The sequence below is a fragment of the Mytilus trossulus genome, chromosome 13 (genome assembly GCF_036588685.1).
Source record: "Mytilus trossulus isolate FHL-02 chromosome 13, PNRI_Mtr1.1.1.hap1, whole genome shotgun sequence".
NCBI classification, from domain to species: Eukaryota; Metazoa; Mollusca; class Bivalvia; order Mytilida; family Mytilidae; genus Mytilus; species Mytilus trossulus.
Genome location: NC_086385.1, coordinates 61395691 through 61421012, shown reverse-complemented (window position 1 = coordinate 61421012; position 25322 = coordinate 61395691).

Genomic DNA, 25322 nt, shown 5'->3' with positions numbered 1-25322 from the left:
AAATTTCACGACTTTGCAATTCTAAAAAAAGTTAAAGAAAATATTCAGAATTATGACATTGAATGGAAATGCATCCCAAATAGAGCTCCATGGTTCGGGGCATGTGGGAAAGAATGATTGGCTTAACAAAAACATCACTTTAGAAAGTATTAGGACGTGCACATGTTAACGATGAGACTCTAAGGACCGTATTAACAGAGATCGAAGCCACACTCAACGATCGACCAGTGACGTATATGTCAACAGATATCAGAGATCCGGAGCCGCTTACACCATCCCATCTTATACATGGACGAAGAATAACAACTTTATCGTATGTATCGACAAGTAGTGCTATTGACAATCTGAATATTTGTGAATTAACACACACAAACTTGAACAATCAAGCGATACGACAGAGACAATTGATTGAGAACTTCTGGACAAGATGGAAAGGAGAATACCTTACTTCATTGCGAGAATATCACCAAAGAGCTGGAGTCGGCGTTCGGAAGATTACAGAAGGCGATGTAGTTCAGATACACGACGAATCAAAGCGTGTTCATTGGAGACTTGATGTTGTGCAGGATACTATTAAAGGCAAGGACGGCTTAGTACGCGTCGCTATGGTGCGTACCAAATCAGGAATTACAAATCGACCCGTGACGAAACTCTAACCATTAGAAGTCAACAACATGGACTGTTATCTGAGACGAAGTGAACGAAGAAACTAACGTGTGTGAACAGACTTGTTAATTTTACTTATTTGTGAAAAGTTTTTTGCGTAAATTAATAATTTAATCCTTTTTTAATTATTTGTGAGATAAATCTATTTTTGTTCTTTCCGCATTCCACTACATATCACAGCTAATGGACATTGCATCTGGTGGCCCCGAGTATGTCGGTGATTTAGAGACAGTTTAACTTACGCGTAAAACGTTAACACTACTTTTAACGCCGTTTCCATTCACATTGTTAACGTCATCATAACTTCTGTTAACGTTGTGCTTTTGTTATGTATCATGTTACTATATTGAGTTGAGATTATACGATCAACCGAACCAGACGTTGTTTTACTGCCTGTCTAGACTTTTAGTTAACCCATCCGTAATAATTATCACACAAGAGATTCCACGGTACACCTGTTAGTTTAAACATATTAAACATACACCTGTTGACTAATAGCGATGTGACATCAGGCGGGACAACCTCATTTTATGGATTCCCTGGTGCACCCATTGATCTTACGAACTTTACGGACAACCTTCGTACACCTTTTGATTTAGTTGTTGTTACATCAGATATTCCATAGTATATGTATTATATCCTTGTAACACCAGGGGTTCGCCGGTAAACCTATATGGTTAATACATCAGGATGTTTCATGTGCACCTATTTAAGTAGATTATTGTAACACCAGGAATCTACCGGTACACCGATATACTTAGATTGTCGTTGCACTAAGGAGTCCCTAGTACGTCTTTGACTAAGATTGTTGCTACACCTGTGATCCCCTCCCGTATACCTATTGACTTAGATTGTTGTTAAAACAGGGGCAACCTCCTCATATTGACTCCTCGAGACACCTATTGATTTAAATCGTTGTGCAGCTATTGAATTATATTGTTGTTACATCAGGAATTCCCTGGTAAACCTATTGACTTACATTGTTGTTAAACAAGACGGGACAACCTCCTCATATGGATTATCTGTTAAACCGATTGTTTAAGATTGTTGTTACACCAGGGATTCCCCGGTACGCCTGTTGACTTATATTGATGTTACGACATGCGGGACAACCTACTCATATGGACTCCTATGGTACACCAACTGATTTAAATCGTTGTACACCTCTTGATTTAGATTATTGTTACATCAAGGATTCCTCGGTACACCTATCGACTGATATTTTTATTTCACTAGATAATCCCTTGTACACCTATTGACTTACATCGTTGTCTCACACGGGATTCCAAGGTACACCTAGTGACTGATGTTGTTGTTACACTATGTACTCCCCTCTACATATATTGACTTAAATTTTTGTTACATCAGGGATTCCCCGGTACACGTATTTACTTATATTGTTGGTACATCATGGTTTCCCCGGTACACCTAATGACTGAGATTGTTGTTACGCAATGAATTTCCCCGTATACTTATTGACATATATTGATGTTACAACAGGAATCCCCTGCTACACCTGTTGACTTATATTGTTGTTGTATCAGAGGTTTCTCGGTACATACACCTATTGCCTTTGATTGTGGTTACACCAGTCGAAACAACCTTCTCATATGGATTATCTTTGAGTTACATTTTTGTTTAACAAGGCGGGACAACCTCTCATATGAATTATCTTCTGTATCTATTGACTTAGAATATTATCACACAAGGGATTCCACGGTACACCTGTTGACTTATAGCGATGTGACATCAGGCGGGACAACCTCATTTTATGGATTCCCTGGTGCACTCATTGTTCTTACGAACTTTATGGACAACCCTCGTACACCTTTTGATTTAGTTGTTGTTACATCAGATATTCCATAGTATATGTATTATATCCTTGTAACACCAGGGGTTCGCCAGTAAACATATATGGTTAATACATCAGGAGATTTCATGTGCACCCATTTAAGTAGATTATTGTAACACCAGGAATCTACCGGTACACCGATATACTTAGATTGTCGTTGCACTAAGGAGTCCTTAGTACGTCTTTGACTAAGATTGTTGCTACACCTGTGATCCCCTCCCGTATACCTATTGACTTAGATTGTTGTTAAAACAGGGGCAACCTCCTCATATTGACTCCTCTAGACACCTATTGATTTAAATCGTTGTGCAGCTATTGAATTATATTGTTGTTACATCAGGAATTCCCTGGTAAACCTATTGACTTACATTGTTGTTAAACAAGACGGGACAACCTCCTCATATGGATTATTGTTTAAGATTGTTGTTACACCAGGGATTCCCCGGTACGCATGTTGACTTATATTGATGTTACGCCAGGCGGGACAACCTACTCATATGGACTCCTATGGTACACCTACTGATTTAAATCGTTGTACACCTCTTGATTTAGATTACTGTTACATCAAGGATTCCTCGGTACACCTATCGACTGAGATTTTTATTTCACTAGATAATCCCTTGTACACCTATTGACTTACATCGTTGTCACAAAAGGGATTCCAAGGTACACCTAGTGACTAATGTTGTTGTTACACTATGGAATCCCCTCTACATATATTGACATATATAGTTTTTACATCAGGATTTCCCCGGTACACGTATTTACTTATATTGTTGGTACATCATGGTTTTATTTAGTTCACCTAATGACTGAGATTGTTGTTACGCAATGGATTTCCCATACACTTATTGACTTAGAGGGTAGTTACATCAGGGATTTACCGATACACCTATTGACTTAGATTGGCATTGCACCAGGGATTTACCGGTACACTTATTGACTGAGATTGTTGTTACACAAGGGAGTGTACGGTACACCTATTGACTAAGATTGTTGTTAAGTCATGATTTCTCCGGTACATTTATTGACATGTATTGTTGTTACAACAGGGATTCCCTGCTGCACCTATTGATTTAGATTGTTGTTACATCAAGGATTCCCCGGTACACCTATTGATTAAATTGATGTTACATTAGGGAATCCCCTGTACACCTTTTGACTTAGCTTACTATTATAACAGGAGGGAAATAAATGAGTTAAATAATCAATATGAATTTATCAAATATATATATATACATTGTTCGATAATGAATGAAAAGTATTTATGATATTTTACAATTGTCTTTTGACATTGTCTTGTTCATATTAATACATTATGCCGTTCGTGGTGTTAATGTTCGATCATATTTGCGTATTTTCAAACATTTGAATATGTATCAACTTATGTTTTTACTTATTATAAGGTTCTTATTGGATAGGCCTATCGGATACAAAGACTGAGGGATCATTTCAGTGGCTTTCGAGTCAACAACTAACGTTCACTGACTGGTATCAAGGTCCACCAATTCAACCAGATGACACAAATGATTTGTTATTACCTAATGCAGACTGTGTTGTATTAAATGGTCTTTATTCATTTCAATGGACTGATGAAGTATGCACGAGTACTACTAGCTATCGCCTATCAATTTGTGAAATTTGGTCAGTATTCATTATCTTTTTGATATAAGATATCACCTTTTAAGTTTAAGCTTTCTATAAAGGACTTGGATTGATTTTATTCTGAAACAACACCTTTGCCCCACATAGTTAATAATGACATTGAATCTTCTTATTTGTCACATTTACGTCATGCAATATGAATCTCTTAATTTTAGTAGTACATATTTCACGATTGTATAATTAATCATACATCGTTAATAGAAATACAACAATGAAAGGGTATGAGGTAAATTTACATGAAACAAAAACTTTTTGTTTTCTTCTTCTCCTATATCCCGTCGTTTTTCCATTGATAAAAACATAGTTAAATAGTTTGTATAACATATAATAGTGAACTTGTCAATTTATGATGATATTAATTTTTACTTTTTACTTTTATCATTCAAAAAGTGATCTGATGTAAGTTTAAATTTTGTCTTTTGTAGATAATAGTAGAAGTCATTGATTAGGAACAAAACACTCAGCATTTTAAAACGTACTTTTTCGATATGATGAGATTTAATAAAATTAAGTTCGCAATTTTTTTTTTCGTATTACTGTTTATTTAATACCTACCGACATGTTGCTACAGTCATATATCTTTAACTGCTAGATGAACTATGTCTGTTATTGCACCCTGTCTGCTTCAATTTGGAGTCCGTGCGATTTCCCGATGGTATTGTTTTACGTTCAAGTCTTTGATATCCCATTGCTGTTATTGACATATAGTTATCACAGTTTCTAGGATTGTAAATTGATACGCCAGACGTGTGTTACGTCTACAAAAGACTTATCGATGACGTTCAGATCATAATAGATATAAAGCCAAACATTTACAAGGTTGAAGAGCATGGATGACCAAACATAACGCTAGGACAATCCTTAGTTTTCGAAAAACTCATAGTTTTGAAACAGGAAATAAAAAAAAATCGTTCCATTGATACTCCTGTCAACACCGAAGTGCTGACTACTGGGTTTGTGATACCCTTGCAGAGTAAGCTTCCACCAGCAGTGGTATCGAACCAGTGGTATAAATAGTTATCAAAGGTACCATGATTATAATGTCATACACCAGACGCGGTTTTCGTCTACATAAGACTCATCAGTGAATCTGAGATTACAATCGTATAAGGATAAACTCGTACATAAGACTCATCAGTGAACCTGAGATTACAATCGTATAAGGATAAACTCGTACATAAGACTCATTAGTGAACCAGAGATTACAATCGTATAAGGATAAACTCGTACATAAGACTCATCAGTGAACCTGAGATTACAATCGTATAAGGATAAACTCGTACATAAGACTCATCAGTGAATCTGAGATTACAGTCGTATAAGGATAAACTCTACATAATACTCATCAGTGAACCTGAGATTACAATCTTATAAGGATTAACTCGTACATAAGACTCATCAGTGAATCAAAGGTACCATGATTATAATTTCATACGCCAGACGCGGTTTTCGTCTACATAAGACTCATCAGTGAACCTGAGATTACAATCGTATAAGGATAAACTCGTACATTGATGAAGAGCATCGAGAACCTCAATTCGAGAACGTTGTGCCACAAATGGCGTAGGTAGTTTACGTCTGGGATAAGAAAGTCCTTAGTATTCGATAAAAATCATAGTTTTGAAACAGAAAATTAATAAAATAAATGACCATACAATTGATATTCATGTAATCGACCCATGATTATCAATAGTTATCAAAAGTACCAGGTTTATCTTTTTGATACGCCAGTTATATAAGATAAATACGATAGATATGAATGTGACCAGTATAAGATGCCGAGTAAAAACCAATAACGGAACTACACAGCAAAGATACAGCACTAATTATATTAATGGCGTCAAATGATGCTTCATAATATGTCAAGTATCGACACAACATTGGTAATTCTTGTATTTCTCTTTCTCGTTCTACTGTTTGAAATAAAAAAGCAGATACTACGCAAGGTCGAAAAATATTTAATTCCTAAAAGTTTATCATTAGACCAATGAAACTGAAATATCGGACGAGGTTGCAAACCTGGCACCCCCTTTTTCTTAGTAGTTATCAAAGGTATCAGGGTTAAAATTAAGTACGCCAGACGAGCGTTTCGTCTACATAAGACTCATCAGTAACGCTCACATCAAAATATTTATTAAGTCAAACAATTACAAAATTGAAGAGCATCGATGATCCAAAATTCCAAAAGGTTGTGCCAAATACGGCTAAGGTAATGTATGCCTGGAATAAGAAAATTCTTAGTTTTTCAAAAAAATATTTTGTAAACAAATCGCATTTTACTTTCCTCGATGTCATAAAACCGCATAACATGGCTTCTCTATATACGAATATCTATGTAAATGATGTCGTCTAGACGTTGCAAGCACACATAACTACAATAGTCATTTAAGAAAATTACCATACCAAACAATGGCAAAATATTCAACATTCAAGGATTTCTAATATTCGGGTAACATGAATCCTGATATAAGTAAATTGCAAAAAAGTACTAAGTCTTTATGATAGGGTTGAAAGTTGAACAGGCAGTAGCATTGTGGAAATGCTTTTCAAATTTGTATTTGTTTTTGGCTTTATAACTATCATGATATAAGCTTCACTGATGAGTCTCGTGTAGACCAAAAGCGCGTCTGGCGTATTAAATTATAAGCCTGGTACCTTTTATAACTATTAAGAATGACGACTATGGTACCGGCTTTGCAGATGACTGATAATATGTCAAACGCATTTTAAATAGCATGAACATTTTATCGAGTCTAAGTTATCGAAATTAAAAGGATAATTAACATGAGTCCCAATTTGATATAACCAATGAAATTCATAAATATCACCACACAACAAGTAGACTCACAAGGCCAAATAATAGAATTTGGCAAATAACCAAAAGAAACGGACGCAAAAGATACTTAAAAACTATATCGCTTTGAATAGGATATGGCTGTTCCCTAGAGCATGGGATAGCTATGTTCTGATTGTTTTGACAATAGCGATCATATGTTTCAATAGTTTTGTAGTATATGTGTTCTTATAAAAACAAACAAATATCTCCAGTTACCGTGTTCTTGACGTGCAATTGTTTATAATCGTGCTCAGAACGAATATTTTTCAAACGTCCCAGATGCAAATACAAGTGTTTAGTCAAAAATAAAGGCAACAGTAGTATACCGCTGTTCAAAACTCATAAATCCATGGACAAAAAACAAAATCGGGGTAACAAACCAAAACCGAGCGAAACGCATTAAATATAAGAGAAGAACAACGACACAACACCGAAACGCAACACACACAGAAACGGACCGAGCATCAGACAAAACACCACGAGAATAACAAAAATAACATGAAAACCAAATACATGAATTTGGGATAGACAAGTACCGTGCTACGTCTTATCTCAATATCTCAAAAATAAGAGATAACACAGACGATTCAACGTTAAAATGGTTTTAAACAGACTGTCGGAATTGACAATTCTGTCTAAATTGACGAGATGTTACATAATTATACACTGATGAGTCGTTTGTAGACGAAACGTGCGGCTGGCGTAAATATACAATTTCAATCCTGGTATCTATGATAAGTTTATTTAAGCCAAAAAGGTGAATAACGATATAAAATCAATGTTTCAAATATACAGATTTACATTTAGGAAGAGACTGTTCAAAATAGGGAAGAAAGAAGTGCAAACCCTGATGTTTATATCCCATTATATTAAAATAGTTGTCGATGCAAAGGATAACTTTTCTATCCTCCTTCTAATTAAAGAAAACATTTCCTTTCTTTTATAATGATTCATGTATATCTGTTAACTAACAAACATGTACACGCGGCCGTAACATGCTTTTGGTTTTGTCTTTAGAAATTCGATATTGACACGAATGTCAATTATATAAAGCAATTATACAACACACATATTGTTTAAAAAGTAAAATAAAAAAAAAAACGTGGAAAATTCAAAACGAAAAGTCACCAATCAAATGTCAAAATCATACGATAAAACATATCAAACGAATGCATATGGATAACAACTGTCACATGCCTGACTTGGGACAGGCATTTTCAAAAGTAGAAAAGGGTGGATTGAACTTGGTTTAACAAAGCTAAACCTCTCACTTGTATTACGGTCCCATCACATTCCATAATATTTACAACGATCTTGAACTAAACAGACATACTAGGTAAATTAGTCAAAATGTGGGTACAGCAGTGATCACAATCTCAAAACAAACAAATATGTAACTAAAACACAAGAAGTATCTATCAAATTTAAAAAAAAAAACACATACATAGCTTCGCGTGTACGACGTCATAAAATTTAAACGTCACATACAAGGCGTTATTTACATCCAAATGTAGTCATTTGTTAAACTAAAATAGTGAATTTGATACGATACCCCTAAAATTCAAAATAAAAATTCCCTTATAAAATGGCTTATATGTTGAAAATGGTTGATTAAATATTGGATACAAATACTAAAGGTACGTTCAAACTCATCAGTCGAAAATAACCTGACAACGCCATAACTAAACAAAAAGACAGACAAACAGATTAAAATCAAAACAATAAATTAAACTAATAAAAAACAGTAAACAAAATAACACATAGAAAATCAGAGACTGAAGCCAAACATACATGAACCACAACAAGGCATACGTAGTTTACCGTTGTACAAAAGTCTGAAGACAGACATACAAGAACCACAACAAGGCATACGTAGTTTACCGTTGTACAAAACACTCAAGACAGACATACAAGAACCACAACAAGGCAAAAGTAGTTTACCATTGTACAAAACACTCAAGACAGACATGCATGAACCACAAGACAAAAGTAGTATACCATTTTACAAAAGACTTAAGACAGACATACAAGAACCACAACAAGGCATACGTAGTTTACCGTTGTACAAAAGTCTGAAGACAGACATACAAGAACCACAACAAGGCAAAAGTAGTTTACCATTGTACAAAACACTCAAGACAGACATGCATGAACCACAAGACAAAAGTAGTATACCATTTTACAAAAGACTGAAGACAGACATACAAGAACCACAACAAGGCAAAAGTAGTTTACCGTTATACAAAACACTTAAGACAGACATGCATGAACCACAACAAGGCAAAAGTAGTATACAGTTTTACAAAAGACTCAAGACAGACATACAAGAACCACAACAAGGCAAAAGTAGTGTATCGTTGTACAACAGTCTGATGACAGACATACAAGAACCACAATAAGGCAAAAGTAGTTTACCGTTGTACAAAAGTCTGATGACAGACATACAAGAACCACAAACAAGGCAAAAGTAGTTTACCGTTGTACAAAACACTGAAGACAGACATACAAGAACCACAACAAGGCAAAAGTAGTTTACCGTTGTACAAAACACTGAAGACAGACATACATGAACCACAACAAGGCAAAAGTAGTGTATCGTTGTACAAAAGTCTGATGAAAGACATACAAGAACCACAATAAGGCAAAAGTAGTTTACCGTTGTACAAAAGTCTGATGACAGACATACAAGAACCACAAACAAGGCAAAAGTAGTTTACCGTTGTACAAAACACTGAAGACAGACATACATGAACCACAACAGGCAAAAGTAGTTTACCGTTATACAAAACACTTAAGACAGACATACAAGAACCACAACAAGGCAAAAGTAGTTTACCGTTATACAAAACACTGAAGACAGACGTGCATGAACCACAACAAAGCAAAAGTAGTTTACCGTTGATCAAAACACTGAATACAGACATACAAGGACCACACCAAGCCAAAAGTAGTATACCGTTATACAAAACACTGAATACAGACATACAAGAACCACAACAAGCCAAAAGTAGTTTACCGTTATACAAAACACTGAAGACAGACATACAAGAACCACAACAAGGCAAAAGTAGTTTACCGTTGATCAAAACACTGAAGACAGACATACAAGAACCACAACAAGCCAAAAGTAGTATACCGTTATACAAAACACTGAAGACAGACATACAAGAACAACAACAAGGCAAAAGTAGTTTACCGTTGTTCAAAACACTGAAGACAGACATACAAGAACCACAACAAGGCAAAAGTAGTTTAACGTTGTACAAAAGTCTGAAGACAGACATACAAGAACCACAACAAGGCAAAAGTAGTTTACCGTTGTACAAAACACTGAAGACAGATATACAAGAACCACAACAAGCCAAAAGTAGTTTACCGTTGTACAAAACACTGAAGACAGACATGCATGAACCACAACAAGGCAAAAGTAGTTTACCGTTGTACAAAACACTGAAGACGGACATGCATGAACCATAACAAGCCAAAAGTAGTATACTGTTGTACAAAACACTGAAGACAGACATACAAGAACCACAACAAGCCAAAAGTAGTTTACCGTTGATCTAAACACTGAAGACAGACATACAAGAACCACAACAAGGCAAAAGTAGTTTACCGTTGTACAAAACACTGAAGACAGATATGCATGAACCAAAAGACAAAAGTAGTATACCGTTGTACAAAACACTGAAGACAGACATGCATGAACCACAACAAGGCAAAAGTAGTATACCGTTATACAAAAGTCATAAATCAATTGAGAGAAAAATCGTTTACACTCTGAAATTTAGGGAAAGTCATAACTATACAACAAAGAAATAACAGGAACATTGAATACCAACACATAAAACAAGCATCTAAAGGAACTATTTGATAATAACTTCCATTGTACACAAGTCATTATAAGTTATTATTTGGCTCTCTAAGGATGTGGAACTTACACTAAGCATCGGATTACACTTTCTCTTTCTGATGTTTTATGGACTGCTGTGAACAAATATATTTTAAACCAGCCAAACAAACAATATATGTTGTAAAACGACCTGCATTTCAAAATTGGTTTTACTGTCAAACAACAATGACGTAGGATCTGTTATGTAAACAAAATTCTCACAACGGCTCTTTTAACTAACTTAGTCCAAAAAGCAAAAACATACTTTTAAAGATCCCTTGGTGTTCATCGTCTGTAGAGACAATTGCTTAATTTCAAAAGGTAGTTTTGATTGATTCTGGTTGATTTGCTTTTGAGTTTTGTTTCTTTTAAACCATCCCTTTTCATACATTTTACATCCGGGCGCTTCCGAGGTCAGATTCTGTCTTGTGTACTTGGCTTATCAATCAGAGTGTACAAGGGTCTTATTTTAACATGCAGAATCCTTAATCTCTGTCATGTCTACTTGGCTGAATAATCAGATTGCATAAGGGTCTTATCTCATTACATATTTGTTTTTCGTTCATTTTTTTTACATAAACAAGGCCGTTAGTTTTCTCGTTTGAATTGTTTTACATAGTCTTATCGGGGCCTTTTAAAGCTGACTATATGCGGTATGGGCTTTGCTCATTGTTGAAGGCCGTACGGTGACCTAAAATTGTTAATGTTTGTGTCCTTTTGGTTTTTTGTGGACAGTTGTCTCATTGGCAATCATACTACATCCTCTTTTTTATAGATTGTACAAGGGTCTTATCTCAAGATGCAGGCTTCTTTACCTCTGTCTTGTCTACTTGGCTGAACACTCATATTGTACAAGGGTCTTATCTCAACATGCAGGCTCCTTAACCTCTGTCATGTATACTTGGCTGAACACTTAGATTGTACAAGGGTCTGATCTCAACATGCAGGCTCCTTAACCTCTGTCATGTCTACTTGGCTGAACACTCAGATTGTACAAGAGTCTTATCTCAACATGCAGGTTCCGTTATATCTGTCAAGTCTACTTTCTGAACACTCAGATTGAACAAGGTTTTTATCTAAACATGCAGGCTCATTAACCTCTGTCATAAATAAATGGAAAAATGAATTAGAAATAAATTATGACTTTACCAAATATATGTTTAAGTTTATACACCAACATTTAAAACTTAATAAACTTAAAATGTTTAGATGGAAACTAATAACTTGCATTTTACCGAATAGAGAAAATCTCTATAAATGGAAAATCGTAACTAGTCCGTTTTGTCAACTTTGTCAACTCAAAGACACGTATCAACACTTTTTTATCGAATGTAAATTTCTAAAAGAATTTTGGGAAATCATTAATAAAATCTTATCTCAAATGAATTTTAACAAAAACATTAACTTAAAAGACATTGTAATAGGCTACAAAATAACAGATAATGAGTATATCGGATTCAATATAATTCTGACACTTATAGAATTTGCTATCTACAAATCATACTATGTATCCGATCAAAGAAATAAATCTACTAATGTATTCAATCTGTTTAAATTTGAACTTGACGAATACTTAAGATCCTACAATCTACAAGAATATACTACAGTCCAAGTGCTTCAAACTTTAATTTCTCCAAAATAAAACACTCTTAAAGAAGATATTTCTAAAACACTTTAACTAAATAAATAAAAATAAAGAAAAGACTCACCTAAAATGTTTAAAAATCCAAATAAAAAAGAAGTAAAGTAGCCTAATTCAACATACATCCATTAAAAAGCATGCTCTCTCTCACCTTTAAACAAGGTAAACCATCCGATCAGGAAAATCGATGTCACACACTCTTTAATCATGTAATTTTTAAACAAGATAAATGACACCAAACTTTCAAGTTCGGATAAGAGTATTAAATGGGCGTTATTTAATTTGATTACATGTATAGAAGGAAAATATATCATTTATTTCAGATCAGGGTACTGAATTGTATTACATTATTATTGAACATTGTATTTAATTGTAATATACTAATATAAAATTTAAGAAAAAAAAATACTTATCTATATGAAACCCTGTTCTTATAGATACTAACTATGTCAGGGTACCTTACAGTTAAAGCTGTAGCGGTAAAGTTATTGTTAACAGCTTTAGTGCAATAAATTTATATTCAAGTGTTAAAAAAAAAAAAAAAAACTCTGTCATGTCTACTTGTCTGAACAATCAGATTGTACAATGGTCTGATCTCAACATGCAGGCTCCTTAACCTCTGTCATGTCTACTTGGTTGAACACTCAGATTGTACAAGGGTCTTATCTTAACATGCAGGCTCCTTAATCTCTGTCATGTCTGCTTGGCTGAACGCTCAGATTGTACAAGGGTCTGTCATCAGCATGCAGGCTTCTTTACCTCTTTCATGTCTACTTGGCTGAACATTCAGATTGTACAAGGGTCTTTTATCAACATGCAGGTGCCTTAATCTCTGTCATCTCTACTTAGCTGAATAATCAGATTGTACTAGGGTCGTAAATCAACATGCAGGCTTCTTTATCTCTGTCTTATTGAACTGGATGAAGAGTAGTGTTGGGACTTGGTATAGGACATTTTTGAGAAAACATGGTTGGTTGAAACTAGTTCATTATGGTCATCATATGGTTTGATTTACAGAGTACATATACTGTAAATATTCTTTATTGTCATTATGATTGTGGAGTGCAACAATCGACAAGATTAACGAAACATGCATATTTAATTGTTTAACACTATTACTTAGTTAAAAAAGAGAATAATCACAAACGTACCGAGGAAAATAAAAAAAAAGAATGAAAGTCTATAACCAAATTGCACAAATCAAAAGCACAAACACGTCAAATGAATGAATAACAACTGACATATTCTTGACTTGGTACAGGCATGATCATATGTAGAAAATGGTCGATTAAACCTAGTTTTAAAGCTAGCGAAACCTCTCACTCGTATGCACTTATTCAGGTTTCGCAGATATAATTTTTACGTTCATAGTGTGTTAATTTACGTTTTTTGATTGAATTAAGTCTTCCAATTGATATTTTTCTATGTTGTGATGTTATACTATTGCTTCAAAAAAGCGAGAAGGTTTGGTACCATTTAAACGTGTAATCCCGTTGCAAATGTTTGCACCTGCCCTAAGTCAGGAATCTGATGTACAATAGTTGTCGTTTGTTTATGTAGCTTATACGTGTTTCTTGTTTCTCGTTTGTTATATAGATTAGACCGTTGGTTTTCCCTTTTGAACGGTTTTACAATAGTAATTTTGGGGCCCTTTATAACTTATTGTTCAGTGTGAGCCTATGCTACGTGTTGAAGGCCGTACATTGACCTACAATGGTTTACTTTTATAAATTGTTATTTGGATGGAGAGTTGTCTCATTGGCACTCACACAACATCTGCAGATTTCTACTTGCACAAGTGCACCTACAGCGATGTATGTAGTAAACATAATTATTAAAAAAACCTTAATAGTAACAACTTGATAATTAGTAAACTAATAAAAAACATATTAAAAGGCAACGTAATCTACGTTAAAAAAAAACCAACAACAGATCAAATATACTTCAAACTGTATAAACTAACAAAACCGTACTTCGACCTTTAATGAGTGTTCCTTTACAAATAGTGACTTGGATAGATATATGTCTCATTGACACTCATACCTCATCTTCTTATATCTATTTACAATGTTTGATTATAAAGAGATTTTAATGCACATGTACTTTGAACATTTTCACTCTGTAAATTTGAGCATATGATGACAACAATGCCATGTACCTGTAACGACGTACTTTCGGTGGATTAGTCATTGTTATACAAAACAAGATTTAAATACAGATTTATTAAATAAAACAAAACAAAGTAAAGTAATTTCAACATACATTAAATAAAGAAATGAATAAATACAAATATGACTAGATACACACACAGACACACAGTGCATAGTATCGTATACAAATGATACATCATACTGGAATTACCTCTTTATCGGATACAAATGATACATCATACTGGAATTACCTCTTTATCGGATACAAATGATACATCATACTGGAATTACCTCTTTATCGGATACAAATGATACATCATACTGAAATTACCTCTTTATCGTATACAAATGATACACCATACTGGAATTACCTCTGTATCGTATACAATGATACATCATACTGGAATTATCTCTGTATCGTATACAAATGATACATCATACTGGAATTACCTCTGTATCGCATACAAATGACACATCATACTGGAATTACCTCTGTATCGTATACAAATGATACATCATACTGGAATTACCTCTGTATCGTATACAAATGATACATCATACTGGAATTACCTCTGTATCGGATACAAATGATACACCATGCTGGAATTACCTCTGTATCGTGTACAAATGATACTTAAAACTGGAATTACCTCTGTATCGTATACAAATGATACATCATACTGGAATTACCTCTGTATCGTATACAAATGATACATCATGCTGGAATTACCTCTGTATCGTATGCAAATGATACATCATACTGGAATTACCTCTGTATCGTATACAAATGATACATCATACTATATTTACCTCTGTATCGTATACAAATGATACATCATACTGGAATTACCTCTGTATCGTATACAAATGATACATCATACTGGAATTAGCTCTGTATCGTATACAAATGATACATCATACTGGAATTACCTCTGTATCGCATACAAATGACACATCATACTGGAATTACCTCTGTATCGTATACAAATGATACATCATACTGGAATTACCTCTGTATCGGATACAAATGATACACCATACTGGAATTACCTCTGTATCGTGTACAAATGATACTTAAAACTGGAATTACCTCTTTATCGTATACAAATGATACATCATACTGGAATTACCTCTGTATCGTATACAAATGATACATCATACTGGAATTACCTCTGTATCGTATACAAATGATACATCATACTATAATTACCTCTGTATCGTATACAAATGATACATCATACTGGAATTACCTCTGTATCGTATACAAATGATACATCATACTGGAATTACCTCTGTATCGTATACAAATGATACATCATACTATAATTACCTCTGTATCGTATACAAATGATACATCATACTGGAATTACCTCTGTATCGCATACAAATGATACATCATACTTCAATTACCTCTGGTTTGTGTACAAATGATGCATCATACTTGAATAACTCTGTATCAGTTGTGTAATTTAACTGTTTAATAACATAATGAAATTTCTAACTACCAACTACAATTGACAATGTGCTCAATTCAGTGTATGTTATTTATAAAATGATATTAATTTCTTGAAATCATAACATAGATATACCAATAAATATTGTGGATAAGTTTGGTCGGATTTGTCATTGTCACCGTAGCTATTTATTAGAGTACAGTTATGTACTAGTACTAAACTATGTGTACTACGTTCATTAAAGCATTCATTCATTAATTCATGCATTCATTCATTGACGGACTGTTAGAAAAAGACTTTATTCTATATACTATTCTGCACGAATTTATTATGCATGCAACCCGTTACTTTTTCTAGCACTATGTATACGGTGAACTCGAAACAAATGCAAGTGACACACTTTAGCACGCATGCTGCATAAGGGACACATAACCTTTTTCCTACTTGCAGGTAAGTACATTTACTTTTAGACCTTATCATGCATGTACTTCTATCCAATTCATACTTCAATTTAAAAGGAAACGTCAAGTTAACATTTAAAATACATGTAATTATGATTATATACTTCAGTGTGAACTAAATGGTTTGCTACATTATATTTGGTCACATATTGAAGCCCTATTAACAAAGACAAAGTGGCCATATACCCTGTGACATCTGTTTCAGAGAAAAGGATTACAAAATAAGTTAACAATTCACATCAAAGGGCACACATTCCATAAAGGGACAATCGAAAATGTATAGCTATTATAATTAGAATTCCATATATTCTATTATGCCTGTATTGCAACTTGGAATATATCTAATGCAATTTGTTTCTGTATTCTACATAGGCTAGAGGTATAGGTGGAGGGTTGAGATCTCCCAAAAAATGCTGAACTCCGTCACATGTTTGCGCCTGTCCCAAGTCAGTAGCCTCTGTCCTTTGTTAATCTTGTAAAGTTTTTTTAATCTTTATTCATTTATATGTTTTTGATTTTAGTGTGACGTCCATTTTCACTGAACTAGTACGGATTTTTAGTTAGGAGCAAGCTGCAGCCCACCTCTGCTGTGAGGTGTTCTCGCTTCGTTTAAGATCCATTGATTGTATTCGACCTTTACATGTATCAACTTTTTGGTCGGGTTGTTGTCTCTTTGAAATTTTCCCCATTTTTATTCTCAATTTTATTGAAGCATTTTTGTTTTGATTAAAAAAACAAATTTTAAGTATAAGTTTAATTTTATTCTATATGTTTCGTCGAATTACTTTTGAAATTTGGTTGCTGTTGTATTTTTGTACGCCATATATCCAATTTACCATATTTGATATAAACAGTTGTTCAGGAAAGACATTACTAAACAAAATCTGTACGTTCTTGGAACTATGATCTTAATGATTCAAATGTGTTGGCATTTACATTCACATGCAGCTGTAATGACATGAATGATTTGCAAACCTTTTACTATAATAACTTTTAGACGAGTAGGGGTTGTGCATGCTAGTACAGTATAGCAAATTATTTTAGCGGAATATTATTTCAGCGGAATGTATATTTTCGTCTTATTTCGTAGATACATACCCTTGGAGACGAAACGTTCACCAGCAGTGGTATCGACCCAGTGTTGTTAATATTTATCAAAGGTACCAGGATTATAATTAAGTTCGCCAGACGCGCGTTTCGTCTTAATCAGACTCATCAAAATATCAAAAATGCGAAACAAGTACAAGGTGCAAAAGCTTTGATGATTTTTAAAGATTCGAAACGATGTGCCAAATACGGCGAATGTAACATTATATCTTATTCAATGGAAATCGCGAATTGTTGTCTTCAAGGTGGCATAACACCAATAAAAGTCCCTATCTGTTCAACCAAATTTTACAATATTCACAACTTTTTAAATATTTTACCTTAACATGCTTAAGTTTAACTTCATAGAAACCAGGTATATCCTGAATCGTACATGTATTAACTTTCTACATGCCAATGTTCAACAGATGTTTAAAATCATATAAAAAAGAAAACGTGTTCCGAATAGAGGTACCACTAAAAATAAATCCTTGTTTTCTGGAAATCTTAAATTAGTATACTATGGAGTGCATTAATCCTCAATTTGGATGCAAACTCATAAACAAGTAAATGTTAGCTCAAAATGTCTTAATATATTTCTCTTTCACCAAAAGTTTCATTTCTGTCAATTTGCTAGTTTTTTTAGGTATACAAGAACATCAAATGCACTATTTATCGTCCGAGTAGGCCTACATGTACCTTCACATAAATTTTTTGTACATTTTAACGTTGTGGGAGTAAATGGTGGTATTACACCTAAAGAGACAAAAAGATGATTAGAAATCTTTTATTTTGCTTTATTCGTAATCCTTAGTCAATTTGTAGTTCAAAACAGCCTTTCTGAGCATTATGTGACTTATATTAAAAATTTCACAACTCAATTATATCCTGACTGTAATGCATGACTTTGATAGAAAATATTTTGGGCTACAGGAACATAAACTTTCTATATCAAGATAAATTTTTGCTGATTTTTCCTTGATTGTTATACTTCTTTAAAGACTTTCTACAATTTTTGCAATGTATTTAGTAAAAAAAATCAAGGTTTTGAAGCGTCAAGGAATATTGACCCCCCCCCCCCCCCCCCCCCCCCCCCTTTTCATCTGGTCTCAGTAAAGTTCTACAAATTGATCAAAAGTGCAGTCATTTTACTGTGTTTATTTATATCAGTAAATAAAATTTAAGCTATAAAACTTTCATTTGGAATACAAATTTGTACTTTTGTGAGTTTCTGCAGTGTTTACATTAGGCTATGCTATCTGCCAAGTGCATAGTATGAAGCAATGATATAAGGGGTAAAAATCAAACAATTTCATTAAATCTGCATGACAAAATTTCTTTGAGGGTAGTAAACAACTTTTGTTTCAATGTTTAAGACACAGAATTGTGAATTTCTGAAGGAATCGAAAAGAAGTGGTGCTATTTTATATTTTTATGTTTTAGCCGAAAGAATTGGTACAGTGACCCTATCTTTTCTATCAAATAATTTACTAAAAGCTATCTTCTCCTACTTATTTTACAATTCTATTATTTAGTTTAGCATCTAACCATATAATCATATTTTTTCCTTGTTTAATCCATACAAAATGTATCATGTTGTCACAACCTATCATATTTGTTTATATATTAATATATTATACAAATATAGCCTTTGTATGAGATCGATACAATGATATATTGACCTAAAAGAAGTATATTGACTGAGGACGAAGTCCGAGGTCGATATTCTTCTTTGGGTCGATATACTTCTTTGGGTCCTGTATTGACCTCATACAAAGACTGAATTTGTTATATTGTTAATTTCCGACCATATTTGTTTCAAAATCGTCATTTGATTACGTTGGAATTTTAAAGATATCATATTTTCTCCTTGACAATAACAAAATATTAGTTGTTACCTAATTTACTTTTTTCTTGCTTGATTGACATCTTATGACATAATACTGTACATTTTGTATTTGAAGATTTTTTCGTTAAAAAATCGATCACAGAGATCCTTTGTTGCAAAACGTTTTAACAATATCCTGAAAATCATTACTTGACGTCACAAAGTATATCGGTTTTTTAGATATTCTAAAAAAAACCGTGCAATATGCTTTTTGCTATCCATCGTTTTCTCTCTACCTTCGAAAATATAGTTTAACATGTGACTATGCCTTTACAAATTAGAGTTGTGAAAAAAAAATACGAATTAATAATATTATACAAATATAGCCTTTGTATGAGGTCGATACAAACGATATATCGATATAAAAGAAATATATTGACTGAGTGCGAAGTTCGAGGTCGATATACTTCTTTGGGTCGATATATCCTATATTGACCTCATAAATAGGCTATAATTGTTATATTAATAATTTTAGACCATTATGCATATTTGTATCAAAACCGTCATTTGATTTTGTTTGAATGTTATAGATATCAAATTGTCTCCTTTACAATAATAACATATTAGTTATTATTTAATTTACTTTTTTTGTTTGTTAGACATCTTATGTATTTGAAAATTGTTTTGCCAAATAATCGATCAGATATATCATTTGTTTTAAAACGTTTAACGATATCCTGAAATTCATTACATGACGTTTCAAAGTAAATCGGGTTTTAGATATATTATAAAAAATAACCGTGCAATATGCTCTATGCAATATGCTTTTTGCTATCAGCCGTTTTTACTCTATCGTTGAAAATATAGTCTAACATGTGTAATCCCTAAACGAATCAAACTTGTAAAAATATACGAATTAATAACATATTTTTATATCATTTTACAATATATAATACTACATTTTGTGAAAGTATCATTTTTAATTTAGACTTCAATACCACTTTAAGGTATTAAGTAATTATAAAAAAAACTATGTATCTGGTCTTTAACTGTATAAAAAAAAAATTGTAAAAGTTAAAACCATTTTTAAGCAATATTTTGTACAGGTTATATCGTATAGCGGGTTATTTTCGCGGGGTGTAAATTTTCGCTTATTTTCGCGGATAGAACAAAATCGCCAAAATAAATTCCGCCAATTTAAAAGTGTACATGCAAAGGTATTGATAAAAGTTTCGAAACCGCCTAAATAATAACCGCCAAAATATTTCATATACCTTATTCAACAAAAATCGCGAAATTTTACACCCGCGAAAATAACCCGCTATACGGTAACATGTTCGAGGTACTTTTGTACATGTTATAACTTGTATTTGAGCATTGTACAAATTATAACATGTACAATATTTTTGTACATATTATAACCTGTACAAAATCGCAACTTCTAAACGACATATATATATTCAATCGAAATCGCGAAAATATATATATAGATGTCGTGACATCGTGATATTACCGAAGAAGGATATCTGTTATCCCAAATATCTATTTAATAGTTATTTTATGGCGATGTTGTACCTTTTTATAATTGTTGTATATTATATTTTGTAGTGCACTGAATTATATGACATGATCCATCGTCCTATAAGTTTTCATATTGTATGTGACGTCATATTTTTTTGGCAATGGATCTATAAAAATTACAAAACACACAAATAAATACAATAAACAAAATATTTTCGAAACAACAGCACGGAAATTGTAAGGTTAACCAGGTGTTTCGGATAAGTAATTGAGCAGTTCTTTTAATGCCTTTGAATCAAGACAAAAGTAGAACTGGAGGTAACCCAGTGCTATGGATCAGAACATGCTATAGAACTTGTAATTAATAGATTTTTTTTATTTTTTTTATAAAATCAATAGAATATCATAGTCCGGCCAATTGGTGCAGATATAGAGCAGAATTGCTCACTTGATGAGGAAAGCATGAAACTTTGGGTAGTAGTTCTTGGTTATATACCCTTTGCTTTTAGCTATGGACCCACTCTGAAAAATCCAATATGGCTGCCATTTTCAAGATGGCGGAAACACAGTATAAAATTCAAGATTGTCCTAAAGGTATTCTATATAATTTCGAAAATTAAAGTAATGATTTTTTAAAAATGGACTTCATGTTCTTGAATTTGTTATCAATTAATTCTAAAGTATAAAACAAATAATTTGGGTATTTCTATAACACATAAGTTGCAAATATGGATGCATATACACAACAAAATAATGAAATTCAAAATGTTAATCAATATGTTACAAGTAATTGTAATTGTTTTAATGGCTGGATTGAAATAGGTTAAAACGAGTCGATTGTAGGTTAATATAGGTCGGTTAAATGTGATGGAATAGTAGGTAACTCATCTTATCTTTGAGGCAGTGCCGAGGGCACCTTGTCTCGTGTCTCTTCAATTCCATGTCTAACGTGACTTATCGCGTTTTCATCTGCCGTACCCACTACATTGTCAATTTTTTCTATGTAATCAATATGTGTACCTTTCTTCAGGCGGATTGGACGATTGCCATCATTTAAAATGGGTAAGGAGCAATTATTTCCTTTCACAACTACGTTTGTTACCAATTTGCAACATTTTAGCGAGCATGGTCCTAAAATGCACTCCTGGTCAGCACTTTTATTAGTATTAAATGTAACAGTCATGTTTGAATTTGGTGGAACTGTGATGGTACGTTTTATGCAAACTAGCTGAGTTAAAATCCCGTTTCCACTATTAACAAATGGCGCATTTATGACTTTATTGTTCATGGTACTTTTGGGAGAACTCAGGTTTTTCACTGCGATCAGTGTGTCCAAAATAACTAGCATTAGTATAACATCGTCTTTTAATGGCTCTTTGTACAAATCCCATTGTATGTTTACTCTATCAATGTGGAGAGTCGTTCCTTATACTCTTCTTAATAACAAGCTGTTAACCAAAACCACGTAGCGTTACATTCTCCAAATCTCTATATTCTGCCGGAAATAATTTCTCATTTACTAATATTATCATCGCAGCAGTGTCCATAATCATGCCCATATTCTGGTCATGTAGAGTACCTCGTACTACTAAGCTTTTTCAAATGGTTCATCTGATGACAATATTGGACGAAGCAGTAGGCCTTTGTTCGATTTTGTGATAAAGTGATGTTTCATGGTCGATATACTTTGGAATCTGAGTTGTCCTACTGGCCAGACCCTTTGCTCTATTGTTGGGGTTACACTTTGATTTGCTCCGTATCCTGGTGAAGGTGACCGTTGCCTGAAATATTCGGGATTTCTTGAGTTTTTCCGTGGAGATGCTCACCGTTGTCTTTAGGGACTATATGATCTCTAGCTTAGTGGGGTGTTGCTGATCGATAGGCATTAAGCTTGGGTGTAATTCTATCTGCCGATTTACCGCAATTGTATTGTTCAAGAGATCTTCCACGTTTATATTGATCAGTTGATCTTCCATTGAACTGGTGATCTTCCATGATTTTTCTTATCAGAAGAACCCGAGATTATATTGATCGGCCAATCCAAAGTTATGCTGATAAGTTGAAAGCATAACATCAGCTAGTTTTGTGACAATTTGTGTGAGGTTATGCAACTCATAATTCAAAGGACTGCTCATATTTTCTTTATTGGTCGGTGATACTGCACCATCAGCAAAGTAGACTTGTCGATGGTCACAATTGGCACTTTTTGATCCATATATCGCCATCTGGTTTGTTTTTGAGGTTTTCAATTATTTTAAAGCCTTGTTGAATGTTTCTGGGTTCCTCTCTATTACATGCCTTGATTAATATTTGTCTTTACATCCTCGACGGAATGTTTTGGTTCCAATCTGATTTGATCGTCTTTCTTGCTGAACGCTGCTCCAAATGAATGCTTTTTACAGGCCTTGGAATCATCATCTGTGTTTACCATGCGAGCGTACGCAAAGCCAACATCGGCCTGGCAATCTGGGTTCTACACACATTTTTCCTGATTTCCCATTGTCATCTACCGGCAGTTCGTTCAAATTGATAAATGAAGGCCTCCCAGTGATGGATCCTCTTCAATTGAGTTTTTGCATTTTTGGCAGCTGTGGGCTTCGGCTACTATCCCTTGCACAAAGACTTCCTTGCCATCGGGTATATTCTCTCTCTAGTGAGAAGTCTGAAGAAGAGGTGTTGCCATACTCTTTTTGTTTCCTCATCCCTTTTCTGGATCGGTCAATAGAGTCAATTTGCTGTTATGGGAAGCATATTAGAGCTCAAGAAGCGGACGAGGTTGTCATAATTGGAGTGATAAATGTTGCCATTGACTCGACGGGGATGATACCGTAAGTAGGCACTGCATTCAGCATTGGAGAAACTTGATAGAATCCATTTACTGCCAATTGTTTCTGTAATCATGTTAATGGTATGCTGATCTGATCCAAATATTATTGAGTCATAGTATTGGTGGTTAGAGTGCATAAGAAGACACATAAGCCTTTTGCTGGTATCCTTGATTAGTACTAGATGTTTATACATGTAGTATGTTCTCAAATGGAGATTGTTGTTGAATAATTTGAACTGTCTCATGCAGGGCCAAGGGCCCTGACATAGGACTTTTGACTTAAGGTGAAGACACCTTCAACATGCGAACTACAATTGGGGAAAGAGCCACGGCATGGATTTTGTTGTGTACTTTTGGTAAACTTGCGTTGTACTGGCTAAGGTCAATTTTGACTTAGATGATGTGTCCATTGCAGAAATATTAACTTCTTTATTTTGATTGTCCAATGTTCATTTACAACAGACGCGAGTTGTTGGAAGGTACCCTGCTGTTCAAATGCACTTTTAAATAGAACTGTGTCTCCTTTCTCAGTTGTTGTCAGCTTGTCCATTCGTCTCACCACAACATTTTGCTAGCCTTGTGGTCTATCATGTCTTCAGACTGCTGAAGTTTGCTGAGCTATTGCTTTCATCAGTTTGTTATTAATATTCATTGCCTCTTTCTGTTCAGCTTGAAACGTAATGAAACCAACACATATTTCCAATACAGTATTCGCGCTTCACTCTGTTTTATATTGCGGTATATCTCAGCTGTTCTTTAAGCATTTGATTTTCTATCTGCTAAATATTCTTGGTACAATTGTTTAATAGTCATTTCTGAGCTGTCCTCTGTTAAATCGTCTTCAGCTGTGGGTTTCTCCATATCCCCAAGTGATCCAGTGTCTGCCGTTTCAATGTTCTTGTCCTTGTTGTCCTCAATTCATGCCATTTCACTGATATGTCTTTAACTGATTCTCAATTCACAGTTTAATGTCTCAAATTGCAAAATATTGCAAATCACTGCCTTTATGTGTGACCCTAGCCAACAAATAGTGCAATTTTTTAATGAAAGCTACTACTGCAGCTTTTTATGAAAGCTACTACTTTGTGTTTGAAGTGACAAGCAAGGCACAATGAGAAAGGACAGAACTTGGACATATACCAAATGACACTATACATCAATAAAATGCTTATATTCAGGTCAATTCTCAATAATGAATATTTGCTTATTTTTCAAGGCGGCCATTTTGAAAATAGCCGCCATTTTGTGTTTCAAAATAGATCAAAACAAAACATTGCTAAGAACACCAAGTCATTGAAATATGTTGATTTTTGTGCACCCAGCATCAAATCCACTCGGGTTTGTGCAATACTGGATTTTTTTTAGAACGTACGGCAGCCATCTTGAAATAAGCAGACATATTGAATTTTGAGGGTGGATCCATAGCTTATATTGCCTAGTAC